We start from the raw sequence: 11,492 nt of genomic DNA on the forward strand, positions 1-11,492 counted from the left end.
CCGGCGGCCGCTTTATGAGTTCAAACACTCTTATACATTTCAGCCGTCATGGCCCGTGAGCAACTTAGTTGCATATCTGAACAGACAAGTGACATGATAAAGTCTTTACCATCGTGTAGCCGTAGGGACGGGTGATTAAGTAGATAAAAAAAATCATAGATAGACGAAATATCTATTTGAGTTGCTCATGAGGACAAACGAAAGCTTCTACTCACACACACCCCCTTACATTACCATATATAAAACAGGCCAATAAGCATTATCGTCTGTTTGCCTTAATGAACGGTGGTTGCTGACAAACGAATAGTATTCCGTCGCTTGCCATCAGATTAGCTAAGGTGAGGTTTTTATAGGTGACAGCTCGCGTAAAGATATTGTTGCTACGTCCATATTTCAAAGTGAAATCTCTGTACAAAGCCAAGAATTATGGTGTTGCTATTGTTAGATAAGTAGCGAGCATTACAAACCGCCGTCAGAGTGTGTGCAACTATATAATTCTGCTGCCTACGCTAACCAACGAATAGAGCAGTACGATAAGCTGATAAAGGCTTCCTTAACTGAAAAATATTCTCTCCCAGAATCACTCTGATCAATCGTGGCATGATTCGTGTCGTTCATAATGATGGTTGGTAGTGGCGTTGAAGTAGTTGAGTGTCATAGTTTTATTGTTTGCGACGCTGGCCCAAAAAAATGTATTTGTACTGAAACAGAGCGATAAGATTGAGTGAGTTTTGCTTTATTTTCTTACGAAGCCTTTGTTGGCAATGCGAGAGACACACCTCCAACCAAATGCTTTTCCAAAATCCGCCGTCACAAGAAGAGGTGAGCACATAACGTTTTAAATGACAAATTGAAGCATGTCTTGATTGATCGATTCAAGCACCGCTTAAATATGGCTTCCAGCTCCTGGAGAGTTACTAATTCGCTTGTGTGAGCTTCATTTTCTATGTAACTTCAAAGGAAGGAATGCAGGAGCGCTATGCTATAGAAGGCAGCAATCATAAGGCGTTTACGTCCGCCGAAATTGGCTGGTCGGCAAAGAAAATGCGAGACAGAACTGTTGTCGCGACGCAATGTGGCCCGTCACGGGATTCAACGCGGATCACAAAAAGCTTTCTACCATGCCCTGAGTGACTGATAATGAACCTATTACCTCTACGGATTCAGTCGAATATATCGTTGGACCGTCCCATGGTAAAAACAAACCAGCCATTGAATATTTCATTACTACCGAAATAGTGGCAATTGCCACCCATTAGAGAAACTTTGCGCTTCAAACAAACACATTGACAATATTTGAATACTCTTTGTTATATGTTGCGGACCAAACTAAGAATTTTTTTTTTGTTTGAGTCGAATAGTAAATATCTAGTAATAAATCAGTCTTTAAGAAACGAGCATGCGATTCCAGTACTTTGTGTTACTGCACAATGGCCCGTACTTCCGTGTATTGCAAAAGAGGGCTCTAACACAAATTCCTGTCCATGAGCTTATAAGTAGCCTTTATGTCTGCAATAAAACGTTATTCTTAAGATATCCATGCGGATACTAAATCAGATCTAATAAAGCTCATCCATTTATCTTTGTTAGATAGGACACGAAGCCTATTGTCTTCCCTATGAAAAGTGACAGCATTTACAGTTCAGTGTGGTGCTGACTAAATAAAATAAAGACAGGACCTTCAGTTTAATGTAAGATTCCTTTCTTTTCCAGTGTGTCCTTTCTTCCTACCCGTGTCCGGCTAATGCTGTTTAGTGCACTGACGATATAAATCTTCTCCCTTTGAATTACTAACTCTCTTAGTAATTTTATGAGTACTATTGTTGGTTTGCGGCCAGTTGCATTATTTTTTGCTTCATATGTATGCTTATTAAACAAAAAGTTGAAAAATGTTAGTTACATGCTGTTGACCATGGTCTTTGGGTATAGTAACAGCCTCCACTGTTTACATAACTTGTATAGTAACGTTTTTTGATATTTAGTAAGAACTGGCCCTAAAGGTAAGAACCCTGTAGGCAACTATAATAGTTGTACCCGACAAGATATAGAGTCGGCATCATACCGTTCTAACAGGGTAGGTGTAGCCCCCTCGGGTTTCTCGTCCTGACGAATTTCAGTGAATGATTGTTAATGCTCTAATGAGTTCTTGTTAATTGAGCCTTGAGCAGCACTTAAAATGTACCTTCTATAGACACATTACTGATATAAATCGAAAGTTGCAATCTTTGAATGGCGTGATCATGCTACAACTTGTGCCAACTCGAACGAGTAAATACTTACATCAACCTCACAATTTGTGTAGCAGTGTATCATAAACCTCTAAGGTTTCACCCGACAAAAATAATGCCTTCAGTTATCATGCAATGTCTATCAAATGTGACAAAAAAATGTGTCTTCAGAACAACACGATAAGTCTATTCCGTAACGGCTGACCTTCTCAACTATGATACCCTAGAGGCGTAAGACAATTTTTTCTTTTTATTTATATATCTTTATACTCGCTTTTGTATTTCCTAATGTGATGCTTTGCAGAAGCGACCAACCGGACGAAAAGTTTCAGCGGCGAAGTATGCTTACTGCTAACTTTGAATAGTGATAGGAGACGAGATAAAGGGGAAACTCAACTTTGTGGCGTTCGTGAAAAGTTTAATTTACAGGACAAAAGGGCTGTCAATGCCGAGGTCAAAAGCCAAGAGGCAAATGCCACCCGCATCGACGGCCGTGCACTCGCACATTTAACGATGGCGAAAACAATTTTATGTTTAGAATCTACTACAATTAGCTACAAGACAAGAAGTCATAATTAATCTGGCCGAGTCAGGTCTCCCATTATATGAGCCTAACCTATGACTAGCTAGAGTAATTGAACTCACTACTGTTGTTACTTAAAACTTCAGGCGGCCTATTTCATTATGTTATTGTAAAGAAGCAGACTAAAATGTGTTGGTCGGTCTCGTACAATCACACCATTGCCCGTGAACCAGTAAGTCTCCTTGAGACATATACATACATATAGGATTATTGCTAATGAAATGCATTTATAAATTTACCTGATTGATACATTGTTCAATTTAATTTTAAAAATATTTTAGTTTTTTTTACTTGATCTCATAACATACTGCTCTATAGTCTCGTAGAACATTTATGGCGTTCGTCAAAGGTCACCATAGCAAGGACAACGAAAATATCACTAGTCAAATTAATATAAATTTTCGAAAAAAAATCTAATGTCGAACTAGAAAAGTGTAAGCTAGTTAGATAAAAAGATATATTATGTCCTGTACAGGGTTAGAAGAGATCGACGCACGTATCGTGTAATGCAACAGCCTGGTGTAAAAATCTAACTTGGTATATTGTTTAGCAATATATTTATATATAACTTAGCAATATATTTACGAGCTACAACAGAAACGATTATTATCGTATTATCGGATCAGTTGCCGAAAGTGCCGTACCAAGTGGAGAAAAACCAAAATGTACCTCTGTGTCAGTGCGAGCGATATAGTACAATGAGGACAAATGCTTATGAATTAAAGAACAGCAAACGCATTAGAGTTAATTTAGTCGCTCATTTAGAGCCTCGATTAGAAGCTTCACCTAGCGACTCACAGAACTTTTCTTTTATCTAGTCTGAAAATTCACTCGTTACATAATCATTATGCCAGTGAAGCTGGTCGGCAGTGACGTTACCGTTTCGTCGTCGCATACTAAATCAAGGCATATTTTACTACAAATATGCTCAGGACTCGAAAGTCCTTCGCACTCAACTGAACTCGTCACACCGAATCAAATTTGCCTTAAATGGTCAAGAAATTCTTTTACCATAGGCTAACATTAGGAGCAGCCTATAGGCGCCCTCATCGAAAGTCATTACCATATTTTGTATCCCACCGTGTATCTTATTATGAGCTTTAATTTCAAACTAACCCAGATGAACTTAGAGAGAAGGCTTAAGAAAGGCTAAACGAATAATGAAAGCTGCACGTTAAAACGATCATATCATACACAATGACAACTCGTTGATTATTCAGCCAAAAAGTTATTAACGTGCTTCTACGAGCTTCGATTCATGATTATAGCCCGCCATTTTTCAAATTCACATTACTATCGTAATTAGCAACCATTATTTTCCGTCGTATGCCGTGAAATTTCCTCGATAATAATCCAGAGTGGCCAGTAATATCTATTTCAGCGTGTGTTTTATGACGATTTTCTTGAGTTGAGTGCACTCACTCAATACATGATTCATCTTTCGTAATTATTCTCCGAGATGTTTTTACCGCAAGTTGACTGTTTTCGTGCGGAACTGATCTGATAAGGAAGTGTTTAGCTGCCAAGTTTCCAGCCACATGTTATTCTAAGTCGTTGTTGCTCAATATTTTAGATTAACGTCGTCTTTGGGATGCGCGCCAAGAAGTTTCCATCCGGTAAGCAGAACCTCTTTGTAATGGACCACCCAGACAGTAGCTGGAAAATATCAACAATGTAGTGGAACACGGAGCGACGCGGGCGATAATTCGCTTATTATAAGACTTATAGGTGCGCCGATCTCACAAACGTGACTTGACTATATATAGACGCTATAAAGATCTTAAAACAGGTCTGGAAACTACACGATCAAGTAGGATATTAAGTTGGTATGATAATGTAGCAGATCCACACTTAAAAAAAATGTTTAAAAATAATCTTGCACGTGAAGTTGAGATTGGTTAGAAGGTATCACAGTTAACTGAATATGGCGATTAACTTACCGTTGAATAATCCATATCGATTTTAGGCTAAATTGGTCCTGTGCAATACGTGGTCTGATTTGGAGTGGAATTCGGACCTTTGTCAACATAATGACTTGTGTTTGATTCTTCCCTTTGATACACATACGTTTCCTTTATACCCCATTCTATCCGGATACATGAATGTTCTGAGTTGAAAGATGCAACTCACTTTAAGACGAAGGCTAGAAGCATTCGCAATTTTGTAAAGAACACGTTGGTTTTGCTTGAGTTCAAGTGATAATATAATTTCCGAAGTTGAACAGAAGCAGAAAGGTTCGTCCGGCTTATCCCAGCTACAACAGTAACGAACGCCGACTAAAGGAAAAAAAAGCTGTTTTCTAGCGTTGCTAGAAGCTTTTCACTCAGAACGATCTAAATATTCGTATAAGCCACTGCTATTTGCGCTGTTAGGTAGATTTCATCCTTCATGTCCAAGCTTGTTTGCATGGCTATATCGATCAAATTCATCTTTGTTAGTTTTATATAAACATGTGCAACCATATCAAAAGTTTTGTCCTCCTCACAGCGTTTTACCACAAACGCAAACTTGGTTTTCCCTTAAGGGTGAATCACGATACCAGCTCCAGTAATTCCCAATATGTGGGACAGCGAACTCGGCGTTGTCGCTTTCACAGACGACAACATTTAACGAAAGTCTAAGATGGTCCACAGGGTACAGAAAAACACGCACTCGTCATCATACTAGTGGCAACAGGATACCGATTGACTCTCCTTTATTTACCGTTGCTTCATACAAGACTTTTTGGACATCTCCTTATAGAGAAACAGCTGGAAGGGAATTCAAGCACATTTAATAGTTCCTATTCTGTATTCAGTGATGTAGATAATAATGACCTGTTTCTGCATAATTGTTGTGAGCTTCGTAAGTGTAGGGGCAGCGTTATATGGGCCAACAATATGCTTCTAACAGATATTTTTGCGTAGATCAATAAACTCACGTAGAATAATAATAGCAGAAGAGCCTTCATCGAATACTGTGGTGCAATTACTTTCTTATGGCTCCACTTATTTTCAACGATAGCGTTAAGTTCATACAGTCACACGCTCTCTTACATATCGATAATCATTGTGCACTAAAATCTTCTCAGCAAGATTACGGTGTTGCGCCGAACTTCAATTTCAAATCATCAGTTTCGACGGACCGTATTTGTAGCAACAGCTTCGTTAGACTGTATCTAATATGGTAGATGCGACTGGAACAATTGTGAACATCATTTATTACTACATCATCTGGGATAATTCTGATTAACAACAACTGTACCAGCTGGAAAAGCCTGGAAAATCATCATTATGCAGAGATCATCACGCATGTAGCTCATTTATGTTTGCCAGTGAAGTTTGCTCCTCGTTCAACCGTACCCACTTACGCCGGAAACACGTCCCACCTGATGGTGGAGTGGTCGTATGGAACAAAATCTCCCTTACGTGGTTCAATCACACATCAAAGAGGATCCTAGGAAATATAACGTAGGATGCTAGATTTGCTCCGTGACCCTATTAAACAGGGCGCGTATAGCCTACGATTGACACTTAACTATTATAGTCGGGGACTCACACACATGGATACACGGATGTGAATATATATAAAATAACATAATATAAAATAATAATATTAGTGGGTAGCACCGTTGAATATTCCCATTAACTTGCTTCAGACCGCATCCGTCAAAACTGAATTGTGTATTAAGAAACGAAAGTAAGTATTTGCTCTTTGCGACAGTATAAATAAGACGATTATACATGAGAGAGGCTCCAATAAAACAGAATATAATCGTCACACAATGGTTATTTTGTACCTAAGATAAACTTAAAAGTTAGTGAGCCTGTTTATGTTGCTATGCAGTGAGTATTAGCATATTATAAATTAGTTACGAGATTCTTTTTGCAAGCTGCTTCTCAAATGCGATTCCATATGGCAACGCGCCATAAAGTAAGCTTGTTCATGTCAGCACTGGGTAGACAGCCGCTAGTTGCATATGGGGTTGGTCGCCTGCTGTGCCCCACGGGAAACATGAAGGTTGGACCCGCCTAAGGCCATCATATATTAAGGGCCTGACCTCTCTTTTCCTCAAAGGCAGAATGAGTAACTATTATTCTACATAAGTAAGAGTACGATTTACTTACGTATCTGGAAACATATGCGGTTGTCCTTAATGACATCGGTAAGGAGCCTAAACATATGTTTACAGATGCATGACATAAGTTACTACATAGATCTATCTCGAAACAAGGCAATGACATACTTGGATAGAGGTATACATCGAGAGACAAACCTAACACTAGACAGACACTTATTTCGTCGCTTACGACAGTTATTAAATGTTCGGTAGAGTCACTAAAATGACAACGTAGCTTGTTCAAAGTGTCCTAGTTATTTCTCTAGCGTTAGAGTTTCGTTTTAAGAAAACTTAACTTAAAAAATGGCCTTCAATTTCGAGAAAAACAGTAAGAGTGGCTTACGACGTAAGGGCCAGCTCTCGCAATCGAGATCGTTGGATCTCTGAGTTTATACTGGAGTTAATCCAATAGGATGTCTTTTAATCGTAATCTCGAAGAACTTGCTTGCAGAATGTCTCTGTTCCCAGTACGCGCTTTCGACCAGCGATGACAACGAACGGTAACTAAGAACGTGCCCAAACTGTGACACGCGTATTGATTCAGTGCAGTTCGTGGGTTGAATTAAGTGTGAGCTCTGCGTCCACATTGTTTGTCCATTTTCTGAGCACCAATAACATTCTGAAGCAAAGCGCTCATTACATTTCTTTGATGCGATTGTGGCCCTATAAGGAATTCATTTGGATGTTTACCGAAGCACAATTGACTTTATCTTTTCGTCGCCAAGCTGGCTACTCAAAAAAATACTAAATTATATGGATAGTAAAAATAAGAAGCTTAGATGTAGGGAAGTCACTCTAACATAGAGTGCTAACATGGTCCGCATCTCGCGAATCAGGTTGAGCAAACGGTCGATGTGCGCACTGCTTTACATAAACACCATATCACCGTAATGGCCCAGACCGCCGTACGTCAAGTTTCGTTTAAAACCAAGAACAGCAATAGTAGCCCATAACGATAGCAGTAACAAGGGAAGTAGCTCTAAAGAAGGGTACTGACCTAGACTTGGGCCATTTTCATTAGTAGCAGAAAGAGAATACGCCGTGTTTTAAACATCGGACAAGTCTTAGCACAACGATACACAGATTCGCTTACACCCAGTGCAAGCAAGGGTTTAGAGCTTATTAGCATCGACATCAGCATGGGAACAATAGCATCACTGGCCCAATGCGCTTGAAAAGTCACAAAATTAGCGTTTTCACGGTTGCGTAAGGTTAGCCTTGACATGCTGGTAACGTTGAACTTGGCATGCCCATATCGCTTGTAAAGTATTTAAAAACCCTCAGCGAGTCGATCTAGCCAAAAGTCTAAAGGTGATTGTGGATTATGATTCATATGGATCAGACTCACCAATGACACATCTACTAAAAATCGTGCATCTAATAACAACAATCAACAGAAACTTTTCTTTCAATATGTAATGCTACATCTCTTGCTCGAAAGCATGCTTGTAGCTCCTTGAAGGAACATTCGTCCGCCACTTAGACTTATGTCATCTTAATTAGTGAAACTCAATCAAACAATGACCTTTCTAGTGGCAAGCTTGCGCCAGAGGCAGTTTTGCAAGAACAAGCCAAGTCTCGCCGATATAGGTGTACGTATTTTGAGTGTCATTTCGGCTATCGTAGAATTCTAACAAGTTATTCGAACGTATATACTGTGGTGTAGATTTTGCCGAACTTACAAGATCAACTGACCGCAAAGGGCGTAAGCATCTTTAAGCCGTCAGCAATAGTCCACTAAAAATCATAAGGATCAGTTAAGATCGCATGGACCAGCATAAACCCCTTATAAGAAATTAAGGCTTTTCAAAGAGCAATACTTCTTCGCTATCTCCTCAATTTACCCCATTTGCCTTTTTGCATAGACCCTACCACCCGTATGGCTACTCGGCCCAAGACAAACAACATGTCGGTATTAAACGATCGCTTTGTAAGTGGATTTATACGTGTTTTTTTCGAGACTCCGACAACTCTACAAAAAGCAGTTGATATCAGGGATACACTACAAAATTTCTTCTGCTATGAGAATAAACCATAGGCGGAGTTAAGAGAGTCGATAATAACGATTATTCATAAGTGAGGATTACGCTCCTTTAGCGAGTTGCACAAAACTGTATAGTATGTCAATTAATGGAAAACATAATTATAGAAAAAAAAATTTACCTCTCTTCAGTCAGCCTACAAGACCCTCAACAGTATCGCTTCGAAATAGGACAACACATTGTGTACCGTAGCTTTTTCGGCACCTCCAATACGGATGATTATTGCTTTTCCTTTCAAACTGGTGACTTCCGAGAGAACCGCGAGTAACGGCCTCCTCGATAAATATAGTGTACTACCTACGGAACAAACAACACCTGAAGTAGCTTTTTAAAAAATCTGCCTGATACATGTTAGGAACAGATAATTCCGTACTCATATTTTGGCCGTGATCGAAGCCGTCTAACGGATATCCAAGCTGATAATTAAAGTTTTTTTCCTGTCTACGATATGACTAAACATACTCGCGTATATAAAACACTAATTGTATCTAGAAAAGACTGTTCCAGGACAGATTTGGAGACAGGGTTTTTTCTTTCGATGCAATATCCTCATAAGCAAATCGCCAGTGCTAGACTCGTTCACCATTAGCCATCAGCACGAGACTAATATTGGAATTTTCAATGAGCTCACTTGAGGTGACATCGTCCTGAATCCTTCTGTCAAAAAAATAATTTGGCTGGCTGTTCAATTCAGCCCTCTAGGCCGAAAACTACTGAAATCACAAATCACGCTTCTCTCTAATGTATGACGCGTTACATATATGCAATGGCTATTGAAATAATGTTATTATCTCTTTGCATACAAAAGAGACGTTTGTGATGTATTGTTATTTTACAGAATCAAATGTTTAACTTCGAAATATTTTTTTAACACAGCGCACATGTATAAATTTAGTTTATCACAGGTGAAACACATGAATAGCATTTGTAACCGAAAATTATCTCAGTAAATGCAGGGACCTAGATATTTGTATTTAGCATGATTGCCCCCATGACTAAACAGGATAAAAACAGGCCAGTCTATAAACAACACTATGCAAGGCTACCCTTATATTTACCGATAGATTTTTGAGTAAAAATATTGTTTTTCTTACTTTCTGAATAAATTCCCGCGTTCACGTTTGTTGGATCGCATGTATTTGCTTTAGGTTCATTACAGCTTTTTTATTTTATTTCGAACAGATTTGTTGGTCCTTTTGTTTTTTCTAACTTCAAAAGGTGAGCATATAGAGCTCAAAGCTGCATGTAGAATCTTTGCATGGATCCTCTGGATAATAAAATCTTGTATTATATGCGATATGTTGTTTGGGCCTGGTTCTTATAAATACGTATGGGCTAAATGGTATATTTTGCCGTGCTGTTTATAAACGCTATAGATATAGAAGCAGTGTTTTATGGATGTTCTCGGCTGTCCTTGACACTAAGTTGGTAAGCAACGTCCCTTTCATTGGATAAACAAAAAAGCAATACCATTATCAGACAAGCAAGCCAGCGGACCCTTTATTGATATCTCTGTAGTAATCAGCTAAAAGAAGTTTTTGCTACTCTATTTCAGTATCTGCTTCCGTATCGATAGGGTTCAATTATTAATAACGAAAATGGCTTGTGGGATGACCCAGTATTTTTCTTTCATTTACAAATTTGTTACGGAAATAAGCTTCTATGTTTACAGAGATTGTCTCTATCTCAGGGATAAGTGAACGTACTTAATCATGCCAAAGCCTACGTTGTCTTGGATTATCATGCGACTCGTCTTATACAGTGTGTATCTTATCCTTAGGATGGAACTTCGTTTGATCTAGTTTTATAAAATTACGAATTACTGATTTTAAATGTTGCAGGCAGCTTGGCTGGCCGATGTTGTGCTTCTGTCCGTACTTGTCGGTTGGCGATAAACTTTCGCGCAATAAAGCACAAATCATTCGTTTTACACACGTTACAATCCCATCTCCTCTCGTTCATACAATAGTCAGCTTCACTTCATTGAAATCGATTAACCTCTCCTTGGACGGAGGCTAGGTGGGGCCGCTATATCGCAATTTTCGATTTTTCTATCTATTTCTTAGCCTTTCTTTTATTACTATTAATGGATATAATCTATTACTTTAAGACACTCATCACTGGTCACAATCGTTAAGTGTTTGTAAAGTTGTTGTTAAAAGTTTGCAGTGACGGCGTTGAAAAGACTGGTTCGAGACTTTTTTTAATATAACTATATAAGAGATACTGTCCTGTTTCTATTGCATGCTCTTTAAATTGATAAACTAGTAATAGTTAGAAAATGAAATAAATAGAAAGAAAAACAAATAAGCAACTGACCTACTCTGAACTTTCTATCAGTTATTTTGTGTGCATTAAAATAATGACTACTTTTACCAGTTGCAATAATTTTCCTTAAATATACGGTATTTTCCTTAAAGTGTACAAACTATTTCCGATTTTATCGTAATTTAGTATAATAAAATTTGCTTTTACCTAGAACAAAACGGGTCCATATACAAGCTGAAGCGTTCTGAAAATTTGAACAAGTTTTTGGGGGG

General features: G+C 38.5%; 1 long non-coding RNA gene across 1 annotated transcript; it reads left to right on the plus strand.

Annotated features, from left to right (window-relative positions):
- Positions 1-314: 314 nt before the first annotated feature.
- Positions 315-1,690, plus strand: LOC147753555 (uncharacterized). Its single transcript, XR_015310814.1, has 2 exons — positions 315-822; positions 961-1,690. It is a non-coding gene; the product is annotated as an uncharacterized LOC147753555 (long non-coding RNA).
- The last annotated feature ends 9,802 nt before the right edge of the window (positions 1,691-11,492 follow it).

Source organism: Varroa jacobsoni, unplaced genomic scaffold (assembly GCF_002532875.2).
Source record: "Varroa jacobsoni isolate VJ856 unplaced genomic scaffold, vjacob_1.0 scaffold_389, whole genome shotgun sequence".
In the NCBI taxonomy this organism is placed as follows: Eukaryota; Metazoa; Arthropoda; class Arachnida; order Mesostigmata; family Varroidae; genus Varroa; species Varroa jacobsoni.